Genomic DNA, 21,462 nt, shown 5'->3' on the forward strand with positions numbered 1-21,462 from the left:
CGATTTTATTGTGTCATTCCCATGTAAGATTTTAGAGGAAATCAGCTGGACGAACAGACGTCTTCAGCTTACGCAGGAGTAGGAAGTTAAAAAAACAACTACAAGTTAATAAATATTATATTTGTGAAAAAGGAAGGACACCCTCTGTTTTTAAGCCTGCAGTTTGATGTATTAGGACATAAATAATCTAGACCAGCAGGTCAGACTCAAGCTCAGACTGAGCTATTTAAACACTATTTAAAGTCACCAGGTGCAGGTATGCGCAGGTTTCCAAGGTTACGGGGGTTACAGCACAGGTCCGGGGAATCTAGAAACAAAGAGACGAGATGATCACAACAAGAAATGCTCGAAGAAACTTATGAAGCCGGGACAAGAAGTTCAGAGCCACAGGTGAGCGATTAGTTTGATGTGCGTGGACGAGAGGCGGGAGCCCGCGGTGAGCTCCGCCCAGGCAGGATGATGCGAGGGAGAGAGAGAGAGAGAGCAAAACAGAAACACTTGCAGCCTCGCTGGGCGGACCGGGCAGACACAGGGACCATCACAAGTCTTTTGCAGATCTTAAAACGAGGTAAACAGACAGACAAACAGCACGTACCATTACTCTGTGTCATTATGTCTTTAACAGAAACTAAGCCAAAATGCAGACGCACAAAAGTAGCAGCCAGATGTGCCAATCAGTGTACCTGTAACTTATCATCAGCAAACGTGAGCGACTCTATAAAAGCAAAGATTTCTGCAGTTTGCTGCTCTGGAGGGTTCAGATGTGTGGAAACACAGAGTCAAGGAAATAAGACTCAGAGAAGCGGGAAGTGTAGCACGGTTGGCCATTTCCAAACAACTTCTATGGTGAGAAAGAAAGTTCCAACTGCCCGAAAAGTTGCTTCTGTTCATCTGGATGTTTTCGGTGGGAGAAACGTTTCGTCATCATCCAGGTGACGTCTTCAGTCTGCAGCTTTCCCCAAATCTTATAAACAGGACATTTGCACAATACCTGAAACCAGCACTACTGCAGGAACAATGGGCTGGGACATCAGTTTCTTGATCATTAATATGCAAATCAAACCTGTAGTGAGCTGATGCTGAAGAAGTCACCTGGATGATGACGAAACGTTTCTCCCCCTGAAAACGTCCAGATGAACAGAATCAACCTTTTGGGATTTACTGGATGATTGAGCATCAGGACATATTTCCAAACACATTCAAGACACCTTCCGGTCTTTCCAGGAGCAACACAGATGGCTTTGATGTGTTCAGCTGGATCCAGTCTGTAGTTGTTTTCTCTTTGATTGCTGTCTTCTGCTGATTTGTTGTGTAACGTGGAAGACTGCAACACTGGTTCTATGTCATCTACATCTTTTAATCATAATGCAGCACGGATGCAGGTCATAGTTCATATTTATCCGTCACCAGGAGCTTTTCTTCATCCTGGAACAACTTTGCTGACACAGCATTCGCTCTTTTGTCTGAGAAGCTCTGCAATGTTTTTATGACACTTTGATTACTTACATTAAATACTTGAGAAAGTGGGGTTTGTTTTATTTTTCAGCAACTTTTCTTTTCACAAGAACAAGTGATTTTGTCAGATATTTACAAAAACAACATATTATTATATTTATAAGTCTATTGCTTCAGAAATCTTTAATTACAGCCTTCGCGTGTCTTGGGTTTGGCCAACCAGTGCTCAGTTTAAGAGAACGAACCTGTTGCTCTGTAATTTTGTGCAGTCGAAATAATCGTCTTGTGAGAACGGGGCATCAGGAAGGCCAGTCCGAGGGGAACGGCTAACATAATTACAAGATGTAGGTATGTGCTTTAAAGTCAGCTTCTCTAAAAGAACAACTATCACCCTTTGTGTGCAAAGCTAACCCCCACTTGCATTATAAAGGCACCAAGCTGGGGCATTTCACTGAAAGCATCTCAATTGTTTTCTTTGCTCTTTTTGTCCCGAGACACAAAAACACCCCAACACAATGACTTGTGACGTCAAACAGCAAAGTTATGCCAAAGTCACAATGTGCATCTAGCTGGTGAGGCAGGCAGATGCCTTCATGGGGTCAGGACTGGTTTTTACCCCCCAGTGTCACAACACAAGGATGCTAGAGCAATAAAATGACCCTGCGCTAAAAGAGACATCCCAGCAGAGGGAGGAGCGCGCTCTGATTTGAGATAATTTAAAACGTGGTTGTCATATTGTGAATGGGAGTCGCCCCCCACTCCCTCCTCCCCAGTGTTTTGTTTTCTGTAGCTCCCACGTAAGCATGAGCTCTGCTAAATAGGTTCATTTGGAAACAGGAAGAAGACAATTAAACTGGGGGCACAGGGGTGAATTTAGTATGTTCAAAATCTGCATGTGAATTGAGAAGAAGTGATTGGAGGCTAAATATGCACTCGTCTGTTCAGGAGTGCTGCTTTTAAGTCATTTTAGTGCACAAACCGTCCTTCCATTTATATGCATATTGTTAAATTTGATCTTTAGTGTACCAAAAAGTGATGCTTGGATACTAAAAACCTGTTAAAATTAAAAAAGCTCAGATGCAAAACATCCTGATGCGCTTGTTTTTGTTTCCCTTGCTCTCCTTATAGATCCCTCTAAAAGCGTGCTGTTGGCCTAATAGCTCAATTTTCATCTGCACTCTCATTTCCTAACATCTGTATGCTGGAAGAATCTCTAAATGCAGGCATTAGCCAATTAGCTCCAACGAGTCCAAAATCACAACTGCAGCCGATCGCTGTCTCGGCTCGGTGGACTCACTTTCATTTTTCCGTCATTGGCTTTTCATTTTCGCCTTGTTTTCTTTTTATGCATGTTTTGCTATGCGCTCTCCGCCTGCACCCTCCTACTTGTGATTCACAGGAAGCAAACACAAACTTTATTCATGCAAAATCTTTTGGAAATGATTAATTTTGTTTGTTTTGCTCATTCCCACTCTGTTTTTCCCCTCCATCTTAAACAAAACAACTTAAAATATTTTCTTTAATGCCGTTTTTTCACACGCACATTTTAACCAATTAAGCTGTATAAGAGAAAGCAAATATCAGACTGGACATTAAACTCCTTTCAGCTCCCTAAATCCTGTGTAGTCCCTAACCACACCAGTGTAAGCAGGCAGTTGTTCCACAGTGAGTGACTGGAAAAGACGTGTTCTGCATCCTACAAGTTTCTAAACCAATTCCATTCTCTCCTGGATGTACATATCGAGCCCATGTGAGAACACAGATGGACTGCCTCGTGGCTCCTGCAGGTCATTTTTAGAAAATAAAGTCTGTTTTTGAAGAGGAGGTTGGGGCAGACGGTTGGTGCACAGAGCGCAGGTTCCTCACTTCAGATCTCCAAGTCCTTCATCCTCCTGCCTGTTTAAGGTCAGTTTGGTTAAGGTTAGGGAGAGACTGATTAAATGTATTTAAATGCTTGTAATTAACCCTTAAACAAGAGCTGCCACTTGCTAACTTTACTATAAACAGCTCAATAATAGTTTTCCACAAAATCAGGTATTTATGCAAAGTAACCCTATGATTATATTTCCTTCAAAATAAAATCGTGATGTAGTTGTAAACAAAGATCTTTTTTGGTTTCTTGACATAGTCTCGCCGTTTCCCCTTTAAAAGAAGTAATGAATGGACCTCTCAGCACATGGGAAGGCAACCACTGATGTCCTGCATTCCTTGATCCCACAATTCCTCTGCTGTTTCTAAGGAAACTCAGCCAGCAGAGACTATGACAGTCTGTGAATTTCAACAACCCTCAGCTAAGCAGCCGATTCGACCCCAGCAGCAGCCTCTGTAAAGGAAGATGATGCTTGTCGGGCTCGGTAGGGGCTGTGTGAGACGGGAATGGGTTTCCATGAGAACATTCTGGTCACATCAATGCCTGAGTGACATCAGCGCGTCTCAGTTTACCAACTGTGACATCAAGAATAGACACGATAGTGGTGGGAGGTAAACAAGTACTAAAGCTAAAAGAGCTCTTTAAACTCAAACCACAATCTTGTCCTAAACGTAACCAAGTCAAAGATTGTCCTAAATAATCACACAGCAAATGAAAACAAAAGTAAACAGTGAGTGTAGAAATAATGGGAAAAGAAACAGGAAAGTCCTGTGATGTCTCTCATCTCCCGTCTTAGATTTTCAACATCATGTGTCATGGACAGGAAAAGTTGAATTTATGAGTCTGTGAACATGAGTCAATATATTTGTAGTTACTTCCTGGTTTGCTGCTGTGGCACCGTGTTGGAAGAAGTAGTACTGAACAAAGGAGACGTCACTTTAAGAGAGACGAACTCGACCTCTGGAAACATGAACGCCAGGATGATAAGGTGCTGACTCTATGCATCTGCAATCCCAGCAGGGTTGCCCAATAAGAACAGGCGGGTTAGCCAAAGAACCCACTTCCACTCATGTCTCTGTCCTTCACTCATTTATTGGACAGGAAGCCGGGTTACACGTCCGTGATGATATAGAGTGTAGTAAAGGGGTGCATGCCGTGCGGCGAAGGGGCGCTGTGTTTCTGATGTGGAGATGGAATTGTGTCTTCTGATTGGTGCAGAGAATGGGTTGCCTCAAGACTGATTGGCTAACCGGCAGCTGTGTGCTGAAATATTTCTTTGTAGAAGCGGCTGCATTAATGACTTCAGCCGACTTTTGCACACTTTATTTTGAGGATTTCAGTTTTTATCCACAACACGAAACATGAAAGTGTTTCAAAGCTGCTTACAGGTGGTGGGCTAACGAAGCTGTGCACACTTCCACCCTAAAATCAGTCAATTACCATTTAGAATAAGCATTTTTTATTCTTATTTAACCTTTATTTATACAGGTAGTCCTACTGAGACTGAACCTGGAACTTCTTATCTTCTGATTCCGAAATTAGAAGTTTGTTTTACTTCACCACCATAGAAATGGGAAGTGTTGAAAAAAGAAGAGCTGATAAACCACGCTGTTCATTATGTACTGTATTATTAGCTGTTGTACTGTAGTTTGCTGCCATTAAAGACAGTAAGGTAACCATTAAAAGGAAATGGGACGACATAAGCATCCATATCATCAGAGAAATACATTTTACAGACAGTTTCTTTGAAAGTTATAGAAGAAAACATTGTACTTTGTGTGAAGACAAACAAAAGAGGAAGCTCTTCAGAAACACTTATAATTACTTCTAATTATACGCAGCTGTATGCATGCCCCCATAATAACAATAGCCAGTGAGTGTTTTTACTTTAACTAAAGCAATCAGTTTAAGTTTGGAGGGAGCTTTTGAAAAAAGACCATTTGACAGGGTTTGAGTATAATTACAGAAAGAGCCTCTCGAAGCTGTCAGACACGGCTTAGCCCAGTATCCATAAATATTCCTCGTTGTCTTAGGAATCATTAAGCTTACTCCAGGACTCGGTCTAATTCGTTATCGGAATAACTGAATTGTCTTGATCCACTATTTCCTGTTTAAAAATGAGATTTTTCAAATCATTTCTGTACACAGTATGACACTAATGTGCATTCATAAAGATCAGAAAGCCTGTTTGCTGTTCACCTCTCCCACTTTCAGTTTTTGCTGTTTTTACTTCACTCCCGGCTCCTCTGATTTTTCAGAGTCTGCAGTTTTCAGGAGCAGCCTGGGGCTCATGCTGGAGCTCTCACTAATGAGGACTAACACAGGTGGGTGAAATTGATTTCCTTTAACTGAGGCCGAGACTATAAGAAACAAACTGGCCAGTATTTGCTCCTGTAATTTGACTAAATGGAGAAATAAAAGAAACTAAAATGCCACCTGGAAGTTTAAAAAAACAGTTTGTTCCTTTTTTAAAGACTAGATCTGTTGCAAAGTGAACTGAAGTTTATAGTTTGCCAATTTTCCCAAGTGTTTACAAAGAGTAACAGATTTTATTCACATAAACTATGTTTGAATATTGTTTAAACTAATTTTGGCAAAATCTTTTCTTATTTGTAGCCTCTGTTAATACACTGCTTTAATAAAAAGTCACATTTATTTTATGCTAACCTCACGATCTGCTTGTTAGCTGCCCAGTACCAATCAGATGAGACAACAAAAGCTCATAGTGCGTCCATCAGTAGAAACATGCATTACAGCCGCCTGTCTGTTGGAAGAACAACAGCAATCAGACATGGAGCTAACGTGATTTTCTAAGCTGTCTTTTTCGAGCCCAGCGCTCATTTCAGGTTTGTTTGAATCATTCACCAATAATGCTCCTCGTTTCTCCGGTGCACCTGCGTACTCGGGTACACGAGCAGGTCTTTCCTCAGCGTCCTTGACCATGTTTATTGTTTTGCAGTGAGAGAAGATTAATATATAATAATCCTGTTACTGCTGCCACCTGCGTCATGTTTGTGTAGGCGGATATAGTTGTGTTTCCAAGTGAAGTTACACAGATTTGTGTTGCATTTACACAAAAACAGCAGCATCGTTGCGTCTCTGGTGTTAAATGCGGTGCGGATGTTTTGCTGTTTTAGGCGGCCAGCGTATGATTTCACGGTGCATCCAGCTCATTCACTGGTGACTCCACAATATAGTGAAAACTATATAATGGGAGAATGAGTAAACAAGCGCACAACTGGAGCACAGCCGTGGAAAGGTCATTAAAAAAAGCGGGTCTGTTGTGGAGTTCTTCTTCCCCCTACTGGCACAAAATACAAGAAATGCAGCTTGAATGGCAGCATGACTGTGGACCATTAGGACATGGTCATTATGGTTCTACTTGTTGTGCATCTACACTTTGTCCTTTTTGTTGTGAAACGTCATTCTATTTCTATGTTTTACGTCATGTAGTTGTTGTTCTGTTCCATCAGTGTGTGAGCTGTCGTTGGATTTCATTTCCTGATTATTTCTGATTACTGGACACACGCACACGGTCACGCCTCCCACTGTCAATAGGTGCTCTTTCCCTTCCCTTCCTTGCTGTGTCGCACAAACTGCTGAAACAATGATGAATAATGAGAGCGGAGCGGCGCTCTCCCACCCCCTGTCATCGCTGGCTTTCATGAGACTCATTTTACCAGAAGCGGCTCAGCATGAACTGTGCCCAAATTGTAAGGGAGGTGAATTAGTAGCCCCCATACGGAGTTTGAAGTAGGTCAGGTTGCCTCGTCTGATAGTTTTACACATCACCTTGTGAGCAGACGATGAAAAAGACTACCACCCAAGCATAAGTCGTCTCCTTAAGCTGCTGAGCTTGCATTCTCTCCTGCTGTAGAACACATGTCTACAGATGATTCTGACGAGGAGGCTAAACTCATGTTGATATTTGAGGAAGTCTGTTTCATATTTTCTGCTTCTGCTTACAGCTTTAGAGATTTAACCCGGCCTCTCACCCGTGACAGCAAAGAGGCTCCAGGACCACAAGTGGACGAGGATGGATGTTTTTGGTTTTTTTAAGTGTAGTCATTGTATCTCTGGTTGGAATAAAGACTACTAGTACTTCTTCCAGCTCCACCCTTTAGTCGTTGCCACAGTCGATCACCTTCGCTGTTTCCCTACAGTAGTATCTCACCGATCGTCCTTCTTCACTACGTCCACGAATCCCTATCCAGTATCTCTCCTCTGTTCATGTCCAAACCTTTACAGCCTTGCTGCCTAACTGTGTTTCTCAAACACTCAACCTGAGCGTCTCTCTGACGTGCTCTCCTCAAACCTGTCCATTCTGGTCACTCCCAGTAAAACTCTTGACATCTTCACCTTTGCTGCCTCCAGCTCAGCGTCCTGTCATCACAGCAGGTCTCACTGCCATCATGAAAATCTGCCCTTTCACGTTCGATGAAACCAAGACTTTTGGGGTCAAAGGAGCTTGCAAAGAAAAGCGTCTGGACTTCTTTAAGTTGCTTGAAGACGTTTCACCTCTCATCCGAGAAGCTGTTGGGATTAAATTACTGTGTTTTGAAAAGCAAAATTTAATTTATGTTTAAGATTTTAATCATTCTGCTACAACATTTGACGGATTTTCTGCATTTAGGAAAAAGCTGAGTACCTGTTACTTAATTAAACAGGTACAACTTGTTCCTTGGACCCATTCAGCAGGTTTTTATCAAATTTGGCTGACACTTTGGCAGGAGGATTTTAGAGGTAGGACCAAAGCTAAAACACTAACAGCTGTGGCACAAAGAAACAAATGAAGAGTTCGTGTACATGTGCCAGTACAGAGCACCCCAGTCATGTGTTGATGACACGAGCTGTGATGGTTTCTGATCAACTCTGAAGCTAACCCATCTCAACAGGAAGTGCATTTCTTGTGTGCAGAATGTTTTGCATATAAAAATGAACGGGATGTCCCGTTACGACAGCCTTCGCGGATCTGACTGAGAGGACAATTTGCTCACTGTTGACCTTTAGTGAAAAACCCACCCTGAGCAATCCATCCAAACAACCCATTCAGTAAAAGTAAGGAACATTTTTACATATAACCGGCTCAGGGCACCGTAGGCCAGTGTTTATGCATATGTTAATAATGTCTGAGAAACAGGGCCATTATTCATTCTTTAAATGGAAAACTGCAAATGCAAAACAAGGCCTGTCATGAAGTCCTAAAAACAGTAAAGGCCACAACTTTAATACATAAACACTGCATGTAATCGCACACACGACAGGAAGTATGTGGGAAAGGGCAGAGAGACACCGACGACCTCGGTGCAGCTCATGCTTTCAGTTTTTCCTCACTGTGTAGGATTGTTAGTGATTACAGTTCATTACTGGCTTGTTTCGAGCGACACGGCCACATTAACCTGTTACAGGGTCAGTGAGCAAGCCCCCGACCAGTCGCTCCCCCTATATGAACCTCCTGGGATTGTCAGCTTGGACCCAGATGCAGACAGAGTAGCACGAGTAGAACATAAAAGGAGTCTGTTATTCTGTATAAGCAGCATTAAAAAGTACCAAAGTAATCCAACCACTCAGGGATAATGAGACACGGGAAATTAAACAAAATTCAAAGCACAAGTCCACCGAAATAAAACAGGAAATAACTAACACCGAGATGAAAACTCAAACGTCCAAACCTGATGCAAAAGGCAGAAGAACAGCCACAGAGACTCGAGGAACAGAAAGGGAACACAAGAGAGACCTAACGACCTTCTAACCCTCTGAAGTACTAAAGCTCACACAAAATCACAAAATGACTCAAAAACACCAGGAAACATAATAAGACCATAAACAAAATAGCACAAGGATGCAAATCTCTCCATAAAACCCCAAAGAAATCATGAAGCCAATAAACTGAACGACTCTGTGTTCAGGACTCGGATCAGGACGCCATCAGTGACAATGATGCTGAGTGCTGCATGCTGGCGCTGATTCTGCAAATGAAGCCACACCTGAAATTAGACCCTGCTTCATTTTCTGTGTTCATATAAATTTATGTTACATTTATGTAACACTGTATTCAATTAGACTTGAAATTAACTATTAGTATTTGAATATTTACTCATATATCCAGTGATGGTGTCATTTTCTCGTAGACTTCTTTACAATCAGTCTTCCTTTCGCTCTTCTCATCACTGGAAAGAATCAGTGAGGTTTAAATGGATAAAACATTAAAATTATTGCAACCGGGAGCCTCAGAATCAGTCTGAGTCTACGTAGCAGACACGTTCTGGACGTTCAGTTCTTTAAGTGCATCAGGCTCCAGGTGAATTGGGGGCAGGATCTCGAACAGCAAACCTTTGACTTCATTTTCATTGCCAGGAAGTGGGAATAGTTGCAGGGAGCGGATTTTGGGGAGCAGCCTGTGTGGAGATTGTGTTTGTGGAGAGCTGAGATGGAGAGCTGGCGTGCACCACAGTTCATATTGTTCCCTCTGAAAGTTCAGCCAACCACCACCAGACACACGTTTTCTGATTTGGATAAATTCCTCCAAATGGAAAAAAAAGCTCCTGGTTTCGCTCGTCGCTGCTTTCAGGCTTGGAAACTGTGAACTCTTCCTCTGTAAACGGCCGAAAACCCTTGATTGCAGCTGGAGACCCAGCTGTCATCACCTCCACTAAATCTGGGTTAGTCTGAAGGAGATGATGATGGCTTGAAGCTCCTGATGAAATCCCAGAGTGCACAATTGAAGCGGTTCAGAGAGGGAGTTCTGGGAAAACTAGCAGCAGGGCTCGAACGTCTCCCAACATGACTGAGACGATGATACTGGAACGAAGATGCTCAAATTTTAATCTGGTCCTTTTGGATTTTCATAGATCTGACTTTTGATCAAACCTCAAATTAGAGTCTATAAAAGCTCGCTGCTGGTAAAGGTCAAACCATTTTCCTTGGTATTACTCACCTCCTTCAATACTAATTAGCTGATGTTTCCTGTGACTCATCTGATGACTCTGGCTGAGTCAGTAGCTCCTAAAAGTGGTCACAAAGGTGTTAATGCTCGAGTCACCCAAATATCTTAAATAGATTCACATTCATTTTTACACGTAGACAAAAAAATCTGAATTTGTGTCCTCCTGTTGAAATTTTTGGGGGGTTTTTTGTTTTGTTTATTTGCAAAGAAAATGTTTTTTGTTAGTTTATTTCATAATTTAAGAAAGAAAGTTTAGTATGAAGGAGAAAGGACACACTGTACCCTTATTTTTTTCCTCCAATAATTTCCTGTTATTCTCAGACTGCTGCACATCCTGTTAGTTGTAAATAAATAACTTGTGCAAACTCAAGGACGTCCTAGAGTGAATCATGTACTAATACTCTGACTGCATAGCTGGACTGGCCAGATTTTTCGTTTTTATGGGCCGATGGGTTTTTGTTTTTGTTTTTTTCTGTAACGGTATAAACACTGAAAGGTGGTGGATTGGCCAGATGAAGGGAGATGTGTAAAAATAACTCAGTTGTTTGGTGGTGGCTGTGGCGGAGCTTCCACAGATTCAGTAACGTTAGCAAGTGGTGGAGGCCAGCAGATGCAACACGCTGGCAGGTGGATGATGGAAAGGCAGGAGGAGCAGAGACCCGAGGAGGTGAACTGAACTTCAGGTAAGAAGTTATGACCTGCAGTCTCTCTGGGTCAGATATGAACCAAGTTTAGGTGGAGTTTATTTTCGTTGTGCTGACTTTTTACCGTCAGTTACAATAACTCGTATTGCCAGGGGGCTCAGGTAGGGCATTAACAGGGAAAAGGGGGCACAAAGAAATACTTTCTTATTCTCATTTAAATTTTCTTGCTTTTAACAAATAATTATCTGAATCTTACAACAAACGTTTTCATCTGATGTAAAATGTATAGAAATCCATTATTGTGCACAGTAATTTTTTTGAGGGTCCCATCACAATTTCTTCAGAAGTAACTAAGTACTGTATATGATGCCAGTATTTTCCCACATTTTCTAGATACTGCACCAGTGCTGTGTGTAAAATGCCATCAAAAAGTCAATTACGTTTTATCCTTTTTCACCTGTCTTTCTGTCTCCTTTCACTTTTTAAAGGTTGCCATGTTAAAAAAAATATTTTGCCCTGCCGTGCTGTTTATTGATGTAGCAAATGAATGGTTTATGAAAATATATTGTGGCATGCAGAGGAATCTTTACAAAGAAACTCACAGAGAGAGATTGAGCTTGTTATTCAACCCCAAGCTGGTAGGGGGAGCTCTTTATTAAAACACTTGCTTGGGCTACAATGTGCCTCAAGGTTCAACAACAGCACAACAGAAGTCACTCATGGTACAGCACTCTCTCTACGAAACAACAACTGTCAGTGACGCTGCACCACGGCGTAAACACAACATTCAAGATAACAGTTAAAAGTAACGTAACCATAAACAATAAAACAAGAACATCTAAACAGCAGCACATGTCCCAAGGCATGATGGGAGAGAACTAGCTGTTCCCCCAACACGCCACAATATCTAAATCTGTCATCAGTATTCAGTAATGATCATGTCTCACCTCTAGTCTTCTCGGTCTTAATTTCAGGTTTTCACCATGTGCTGTAGATAGTTCAGGAGGTTAACTCGACCAAGCAGTCTACGTTTAGAATATCAGAACAGGGAGGATGGTGGAGGTTTAAGTTTATTAGACTGATACATATACCAACAAGACAGTGTACATCACTGTGACAACAGCGTTTGTTTTCATTCAAAGGCTTTATGGTTGTTCATATAATACCTGGTGGGCCGTCTCTAGTCAAAATGCGCGGGCCGATTTTTTGTCCCAGTCCAGCCCTGTCTGACTGTTTGGTATAAATGAGTTATTTGTGTGCATGAAAACACATCAAAGTAAGAGATTAAACCACTGACTGCTAACTCAGAAAAACATTATTAGCAAACAAGGACACATTTTAGAGCTTTCAGGTTATGAAAATGATGAAAAATGTTTTGTTTAAATGTGTATCTGGTGTCTTTTTACCAAATGCTGCAAATGAGCAACAAAAGCAATCCATAAGTCTCATTAAATCCATCTGAGACCTTGGTGATCAGTAACTGACAGTGGATTAACAGAGTGGATTAATAAATCATTAGAAGCAACAGACACATGTAAGCCTTTGATTCTCATTTGATTTCATTGCAGAGGACCGATCGAAGAAACAGGAGCTTCAACGATGGAGTAAAGCAGCCCCAGCTCCGAGCAGAAGAAGCAAACGATGCAACAAATGCTCCTTTTATCTGAAACAGAAAGCCTGAGTTAGCAACGTTGCTACCATTGTGATGCCTGTTATGTCTGACTGGGTTTTTAGGTTTTGAAGAGCTAGCCAATGCAAAGAAAGTCTGGTTATGCTCCACACCTGTGCATCTTCTCCAGTTAGTAGTGACTGAAGCTTCAAAATAAGAATACAGTGGAACCCCGACTTACGAATACCCCATTTAACGAAAAGGTCAAGTTACGAAGGCACTTAACGGCAATATTTCTGCCCGTGTTACGGCAAAATGCCCGGTATACGAAATCCGCTGGCTCTGATTGGCTGATCCCAGAAGGCTTACAATGCCCACAATGTCTTCCAAATCATGTGACAACTTGCGCTTCGCTGTTCCACTTGAACAACGTATTGTTGTTGCAGTTAGCAATTAGCCTATCGCTCACTCAAAAGGCGCGATGGGCGCTTCGACTTACGAAAGACGTCGGGAAGAATGTCGTAAGTCGGGGTTCCACTGTAGATGGATTGCCTGCTAGCAAAAAAATCATAGGTGGTTTTCTCAGAAGGATGAAAACATGAATGAAAACGAATCTCCAAATGTACTTTCAACCTAAGGGACATAATGACTCAAGTAAAATAAAGGAAAATGAAGCATCGTATTTAAGGGACACATAAACAGTAGGTAATGGTGAAGTAACCCTGAAGTAGGAAGTAAGAATCTATAGAGTCATATTAGGATTGAACAGAAAACGATTAATTAATACTGGAGAAACCAGCAAAGAACATGACAAAGTTTAGTGACACTCAATTAAAGGAACAAGTCGAGAGTAATGAGGAACGTGGGAAATTGACTAATAGAGTTTCAGAGCTGGTCATTTCTAAATTATCACTACTTACTGTAAAGACCTGGATCTGCAGTTATTGCAGGACCTTTAACTATCAGGCTCTTTCTGATTCTCTCCTCCTTTGCAGTGTTCAGGCGTGTTGTTTTCTGTGTCCTGTAGTGTAAGGACCAACATAACTGACATAAACGATTAATCCATGACTGTTCCTGTCTAACTTCCTACTGATGAGGAAAATGCCCTCACTCGCTTCACTTTGTGTGCACTAAGCCTGCATGACATGCTGTGATTTTAAGCTAAACTTAGCACAAAAAGTCAGGAAATCTGTGTTTGGCCAAACAAATGCTTCTTGGCAGTAAATACCTCTCGTACCATTGAAAACCTTTTTATTTCCCCTTACATGGTGCCACATTTGTGGTGAAAATGCATTTGTTGGTTGGGCAGCAGTTAAATATTTGGGTTGCTCCCATTAAAACTTCCAAGATCTTCTCTGCCAATGAAAAAACAGCTTATTCTTCTGTTGACTCTTGTTTTGAGCTGCTGATAAAACAGTTTGGCACCTGTGCCACAGGACAACCTCAAGTTGTATTTGGAGAAAGCCGTAGTACCAGCTCCAACTTGAAGGCCAAGTTTTATAAACAGGAGACGTCAGAAACAGGCTGGGAAGTGGGCGTCCTGAGAAGATGAGACCACAAGAAGTCGATTTCCTCACCCTGTCAGAACTTAAGAACCACAGGCAGTCTTCTACAGATTTGGAGTCAAGGTTTGCAGAATGACATAGCTGACGGCTCTCTACCCAAACAATCCAGACCAGACTGCACACAACCAGTCTCTGCTCTCACAAGGCTGCTACAAGGCCTGTCATTACTGCCTTTCACTGTCAAGTCAGTTTTGCACCATCTTGATCTCAGTGCAGACAGAGATCAAGATGAGATTCTGCAACCATTGGAACTCAAGGGCCGACAACCCTCGCCCCCACAGAGCCGGGTTTATCAGAAGCCAGAGTTCGGGAGAGGAGAGGATGGAATGGCTCGCCTGCAGTCCTGACCTCAACCGTCTAACACTTGTGGGCTCAGCGTGGGTGTGCCGTTCGTGCCAGTGTGACCAACACAACCAGACCGACTCACTTGTGAGAAATGCTGGTAGAAGAATAGGATGCCATCCCACACGTGTGTGACCAGGCTGGCGGTGTTGTGGCGGTGTACGGCTCCGCCACATGCAAACGAGACTCCTGTTGGTTAAAGTAATGAGTTGTTAAATTTCTTCAGACTTCCAATAACAACACCAAACAAGAGTTAACAGCAAAATAAGTTGATTGGCAGAGGAGAGAGTTTTCATGGCCATAACCGACATACTCAGCTCTGTAGCTGCAACCAACAAATGTGTTTTCCTTAAAACTAAGGCTCCATTTAAGGAGAAATAAACAGGCTTTCAAACAGGGTAAGATTTAGTGCCATAAAGCATTGTTACAACAAAGAAAAGCTCAACCGAGCACAAATGTCCTTACTTTCTGCGCCTGGTTTATACCATTTATACCTCTGTAAATATTCAACTTTGAGTGATTAGCAGCAGTTTGGATTAGACTATTCGTCAGGTTGTTCCAGGCTTGGATAAGAAAGGGGAGTGGTTTCTGCTTTTGAAAATGAGGATTAAGAAGCCAAACCTGTGAGGAGCCAGAGTCGGACGTGATGATAAAAACAGAGACAAAACAAAACACTCACGGCAACAACAGGAACACTGACAAGGATTTATGGATTTGTACGAGTGAGCGTACACAGAGGATCACAGCGTCACACTGATGCTGCTCCTACATCTGAAGAACGCATCGACTGAGGCTGGCTGCAGAGAGCTCGCTCGCTGCGCTGATCCCTTTGTGCTGATGTTGGCACAGGGCAGTCATCCCTTCACAGGAAAGTCCAATATTTGAACTTTTCACTCCTACTCCACTGCATGGGCTGATGGGTAGTCTTACCGCAAGACAGGAGAAATACAGAAATGAGACTGTTGGTGTAACGCTAAAAAAAGCAGCCAGTTTCTGCCTTTATTGGACTGGATTCAACGTGGAAATGACAGAATTGGGCAGCATCCACAGTCAAAGTATTACTTTACAGATGCTCAAATACACATTTATGTTGATGCTTTAATGACAGCAAGTATTTTGAGAAAGGAGCCAAAGGGGGAAAAGAGACCACAAAACGTGGGCCTTTACTCGCTGAACCAAAAGGCTGGAAACACAAAATCTAACAAACAACAGAAACTGAAAGAAGAATCCACAAGAAACGGGAAAAGGTTCAATGCTGAGATACAGGTGGGAACATTTAAACACTGAAACGTGTCGAGCAGACAATCACAAATGAGGGGGAAAGAACAAAAGCAGGAAGTGAAACCGCAATTAAAAACACATGAAAAAACAAACCTTCAAAGTAAAACAGGAAGTAACCAAATAACCCTAACAAAACAAGACAAAGTCGCCATCATATGTCTCCAGGTTTGTTTCCACCATTCAGTAAAACTATGTAAAAAGTATTTTTGAAAGAGTTTGAGAAAGAAAAGTTTGCTGTTTGGTGTGTCAGAGCTGATCAGGAGGTCGGGTGGATGGAGACCATATAAAGCACCTGACTCACACACCACAGACGCTGGTTTGGATCCAGAGTCCTTTGTGCGGTTGGTTGGTTTAGGCAACAAAAGTACTTTTGTTTGGCTGCATATCACAAGGCCACAGATGCCGTCATTGGTGCGTCCAAGCTCCCGTCCTCCTCTTCCCCATCATTCCTGTATGTCCCAGCAGATTTTAAACTAAACCCTTGAACAAAAGGCCAGTTTGACTAAGGTTTGTTGGGACCAGTGATGACTGCAGGGCTAAAGTTCACACTGTGCGTTTAAATATGGTGTGAAATAACAGTGAGTGCGATTCCTCTGAATCTGGGTTCAACCTCCGTCAGCAGAGTCAAAGAGTAATAAAGATCCATTTGAGAAATTGCCCATAACATAATAAAATGCCTTTTGATATGCATGCTTTATTTCACTCTTAAAATGTAATTTAACACAGAGTGTTTTTCTTAGGGGAGCGCTTGTACGGCGGCACATCTTGTCCTATCAGACTAATCCCAGCTTAGAGCTGCTTCCCATTGACAGTCCATTTTGATCACATAATGATCGTCTCTCCCCTCGTCCTAAGTGCTGAAAGGAGAAGATATGGCTCCCTGCTGTAACATCAGTTCTTCAACGCTTCCATACTGTGCTGAATAAAAGCGGTTGTGGTCCTGAAAATGGAAACCAGCCAGATTTGGGGTTGTGTTAGTTAATGCGAGGGCCACTGAGGTTTGACTGCATGTCGCATGAGGCTCAGTCAGGTTTATCGGGACTATTTTAATCAAAGAAAATGTCCATATACACCGTGATGTTTCCACATGTGGCTGCAAAGACTCCACACAGAACAGAGAAGGCATCAGACACTAAATAAGTCAGCATGAAGTCGAGGAGCCGGACGTCAGGCAGCTAAAGCAGGTCAGATAGTCTCAGCCTCACCACCTCCACCTGCAAACAGTACAAATACGTTCACAGCTTTGGGTCTTTAGAGTGATGCTTCATACAAAGACTCACTCATTAAAATAACTCCTTTATGTTTCTTTCATACAAAATAATGCTCCCTGTGGAAGCTACCTGTTGGCTTTGGTACTCTGGAGCCAATCAAAATGTGGGACCCTCTGTGGGAGAGCTACACCTGATGTGGTTGTGAGAGCGAGATGGTTCGCTCACTAACAACTATGCAGTGTTGCTGTTGTGAAGGGGCTTATTTTCTTACACCAAACCATGATCCTAACAAAGTTTCTAGTGCCTCACTCGAGAGAGTGAAAGAAAGTAAAAGGCGGTGAAAATTAAACAAAACAGCAGTAGGAGGAAAAAGAGCACAACACAAAGGTGCAGACAGGATACAAACCACAGTCCCCCGCCTGATAAGGCTGCTTGTGCCACCAGTACACAGCCAGCCTGCTAATGCACACTCTGCACATCTTTAAAGCAGGGCTCTTATCTCTGGTGGAAAGTAGTGCTGCAGCCTCAGGAATGCAAATGAGTTGCATGAGATTTGTTTGTGAAGTATAAATGTTTACTGGGTTAGGGCATGGATGGGAAATTCTGAGCCATTAGCTGATGCTGCATGGCATGAAAATCAGCTGTTATTAGCTCCTGTGCTAGCACTGTCGGCTAATCCTGACTGTGGCCAGCCCGTCGTTCCCAATCACTTCCACTTTGTAATGATACCCCTAACATTTGTCTGTTGAATATTTAGTAGTGAGGAAGCTTCAGGTCCGGACTTGTTGCACAGGTGACATCCTGCCACAGTATCATGCTGGAATTCAGTGAGCTCAATTTTTTCACAAACTCCTAGGTGCTTGATTTTATACACCTGTAGCCACAGGTGTGATTGGACCACCTCAATTCAGTGATTTGGATGAGTGAGTGAATAGTGCATTAGCCCAGAGTGACATAACATATTTGGTTTGATGAGTAGTGCCGTCTGTGCAGAGCAGGAGTCAGGACGTGGGAAGTCCACTTGCTTGCCTTAGCTGTTATTAAAGGGACTTTAGAGGGAGGTCAGCTAAAGACTGGCAACTGGAAAGTACTGAGGGGGAGTTCATGTGTGAAGATCAGCTAAAGATGTGAATTCAGTCATCTGAAGCCACCTGATTGAGGTATAGTTGTTTTTTCACCCCAGCTACAGAGACCAAGGCTACATGGTCACAGACAGAAATGGGTTTGATGGATATGTATATATGATAGCTATCTATAATAACATACAGCCTTTTAATCATTCAAACAGTGTTTTCACTCATAAGCAGGTTTCAAACTTTTCCCTTCAGTCAGACGAGCACGGAGAGACTGAAGCGAAGCAGATCAACTCTGAGCTCGCTTTCTTTCATAACAGAGTCTATATTAGTGAGCTGTGGGAATACGCTCGCTGGCCTCTGGTTAGTTTGCATGTTTTGCTGAATCACAAGAGCAAATGTACTGCTAAGGCTGTGCATGCCTTATATGAAGCTGTGCAATGAGGGTACAGGAGTGCTCTTACTGAGAAGTTGCATTTTAATCATCTTGCTGCCACACTCAGAGCAGAGGGTTGTCAGTGCACACCTGACCCAGTTATGGTTTATGTGCAGTCTCTCAAATTATATCTGCTTTACAGTATTAACTGCTCTTCCCCCTTTTTTGTTTTTAGCTCGTTATTTTGCATTTTGATTGTTTTTGTGTGAGTAACCACCACAACCCTTCCGGCTCTGATCTTTGATTAAAGAATAATGAGTCTCAGCGTTCCTTGTTTGTTCCTCCTGGCTGCTGCAGATGGAGAGGAGATATCATTATTCAGAGTAGTTTATGTCATCAAATCAAGTCACTAAAATGAAAGAGCGACAGCAGCTCTGACACCAAGCAAGCCTTAGTGTAGCCGTCTTAGATCTTATTTGAATGAAAAACCCGATGGATGAAAATTAAGTTGAATCTGCAACACACCGCTGTGAACGCCATTACTGCAAAGCCTCCAGCGTGAATTAAACTGACTTAGTTTGACACAATTAAAAAAATACACATGCAACTGATTCCTGCACCTAAAGAGAAAAATATTCATGAATAGGTTTAACTGTAGGAGCATCACCGTCTCCAGAGATCCATCGTACCAAAAACATGTTTATTCTCTTTTCCCTCTGTCAGCCGATCTCTTTAAGGGTCACAACAACATCTGTCTCCATCTCCCCCCGTCCCTAACATCCCCCTCTGTCACACCAACCCTCCGCACGTCCCATTTCACCACATCTGTGAGTCTTCTCCTTTATAACAACAATAAAAATTAGAAGAAACCACAAGGAAACTGCCACATGTTGCGCTCTGAATGGCAGGCTCGGACCCAAACGCAGGACTCAGAGACACAACGCTTACCTAAAGGTGGCAGTTTTATTGCTGGAAAAAAACAACTAAAAATAAAATGCATGAATACTAAAGAAACAAACCAAACATGAACTAGAACTAAGAAACTCGCGCTGCTACACCATTGAACTACACACGACACACAGCAGCGTGGAGGACCCAACAGACAGGGGAAGACTGAGGACTTAAATTCACAGGCAGGAGAGGATGGGGACACAGGTGGGGACACAGGTGGGGACACAGGTGGGGACACAGGTGGGACTAATCAGACAAAACAAGACAAAAGGAAGCAAAACTGAACACACTGACATAGGACACGAGACTGTCAAAGTAAAATATGACATATGTACAGTGACACAGACTTGACCCTGAGATATGAAACATGGAACACAGAGAAGACAGTGTCTGAAACTAGAAGCTAAAAACAACAAATATAAATGAACAGAAAACCATCAAGAGAACTAAAACCATGAATAACGATAATTATGGAACATAAATTAAACAGTCACAGACCCAGGCCAAACGTAAAGCTGAAGCAAAATGATTATTGTCCTTACATTCACTGAATTTGCAGACACACTTCATTCTCTGGAACGAAGAGGCGTTCCTGCCATAGCAATGTCTCCAGGCCTCGAGGGCTGGTGTCCTGCAGGTCTTATATGTGTCCTTCTTCTTCTTCTTTGTGTTTAACGGCGGTTGGCAACCAACGTAAAGGAGCATTACCGCCTCCTACTGTTCCGGAGTATGGGTCAGCCTGAGTTTACAATGTGTATCCAAAAAACAAAACAAAACAAAAAAACCTAGATGTGTCCTTGATCCATCACAGCTGATTTAAACGGCTAAACGACCTCCTCAACATGTCCTGAAGTTCTCCAGAGGCCTGTAATGAACTCATCATCTGATTCAGGGTGAGATCTAAAACCTGCAGGACACCGGCCCTCGAGTTCTCCACCCCTGGTTTACAGTTAATGCAGTAAATAAAATTAAATAAATAAAGACAGCACAGTGAAAACTGTTTTCCATGGTTATGATCCACCTAGCAGAAGTGTTCATGTGCACTCAAGGGTGATGGTCATATTCTTCTGCTAATGCAATCCATGGTCACACGAGGGCTGAGGCCTATTCAGGGACCATGGAGTCTGTGGGATTTTCTCTGTGGGTCATTTATTTTGAGTTTTATATTTCCTGTTTCTGTATATTTCCAGGTTTCATAGCAAGACGTGTTCTCGGTTTGTTGTGTATCGCAGCCTCCTTTGTGCGTCCACGTCAGCTTTAGTTTCTGTCTGTGTTTGTCTTTTTTGTCCATTTGTGTCACATTAGTCGTGGCCCTCTGTTCTGCTGCGTCTCTTCCTCTTTTGTTTTGGTAAGCGTTGCTCTCCGTGTGTTGTTGAGGTTCGCCTTCTTGTCTCGTTTGGTTAAGTGTCTGCAGCTGTGTGTCCCACCGGCTCGCCCCTCCTTACCTTTGGTATAAATGCTCTCAGTCTCTGTAGCTGTGCTCCTCTCGGTGTTTCATCACAGCACTTAGAGTTTTCTGACCAGTGTGAACTTTCTGTGGATTCAGCAATAAACACTCACTTTATGTTCAGCTCCATCTGCCTCATTCGGAACATCAAGCAACACTCTGCACGGCCGACTGTGACACAGAAAACCATCGTGCCCTGAGCTGCTGGATCTGGATTTCAGGTCTTACTTGCAGGAATGAAGCAATTAAACCACACAAGTGTTTAAACTAACATTTGATTTTAATGACACTGACGCTAAAGCTTCAGGCTTTCAGCAGTCTGTTTAAAATGCAGAGAAATTCTTTCTTGCTGCTGTTTCTCAGGTTTGTTTCAAACTGAAGCCTCTGGGCTCAAAGCTTCTGGTTCTCTGACGGCTCAGAGCAAAACATGTGACATGCAAGAGACTGGTGCTCTGCTCTGATCCCACAGATCCCAGCCTGGCTGTCATCTTAAAGTTCAGCCTTCTCCTAGAACACAACATTTCCCCCCTTTAACTCATAGCTGCACACTAAGCATTTTGGGCTCTAAGCCTAATGGATTTATTTATAGCGAGTATGTCTTTCAAAATAAACCCACTCGATGGTTATGAGATGTTCCCGCAGAATTTGCTTTGAGAAAGTCGTCTTTCAGTCCTCATGTGATGTCCGTGAAG

At 42.5% G+C, this 21,462-nt stretch overlaps 1 long non-coding RNA gene across 1 annotated transcript; it reads right to left on the reverse strand.

Moving 5' to 3' along the window:
- Nucleotides 1-16,373: 16,373 nt before the first annotated feature.
- Nucleotides 16,374-20,036, reverse strand: LOC113033765 (uncharacterized). Its single transcript, XR_003274083.1, has 2 exons — nucleotides 19,866-20,036; nucleotides 16,374-16,926 (listed from the first exon to the last, which is right to left on the reverse strand). It is a non-coding gene; the product is annotated as an uncharacterized LOC113033765 (long non-coding RNA).
- Nucleotides 20,037-21,462: the final 1,426 nt, after the last annotated feature.

This window comes from Astatotilapia calliptera, chromosome 12 (assembly GCF_900246225.1).
Source record: "Astatotilapia calliptera chromosome 12, fAstCal1.2, whole genome shotgun sequence".
NCBI lineage: Eukaryota > Metazoa > Chordata > Actinopteri > Cichliformes > Cichlidae > Astatotilapia > Astatotilapia calliptera.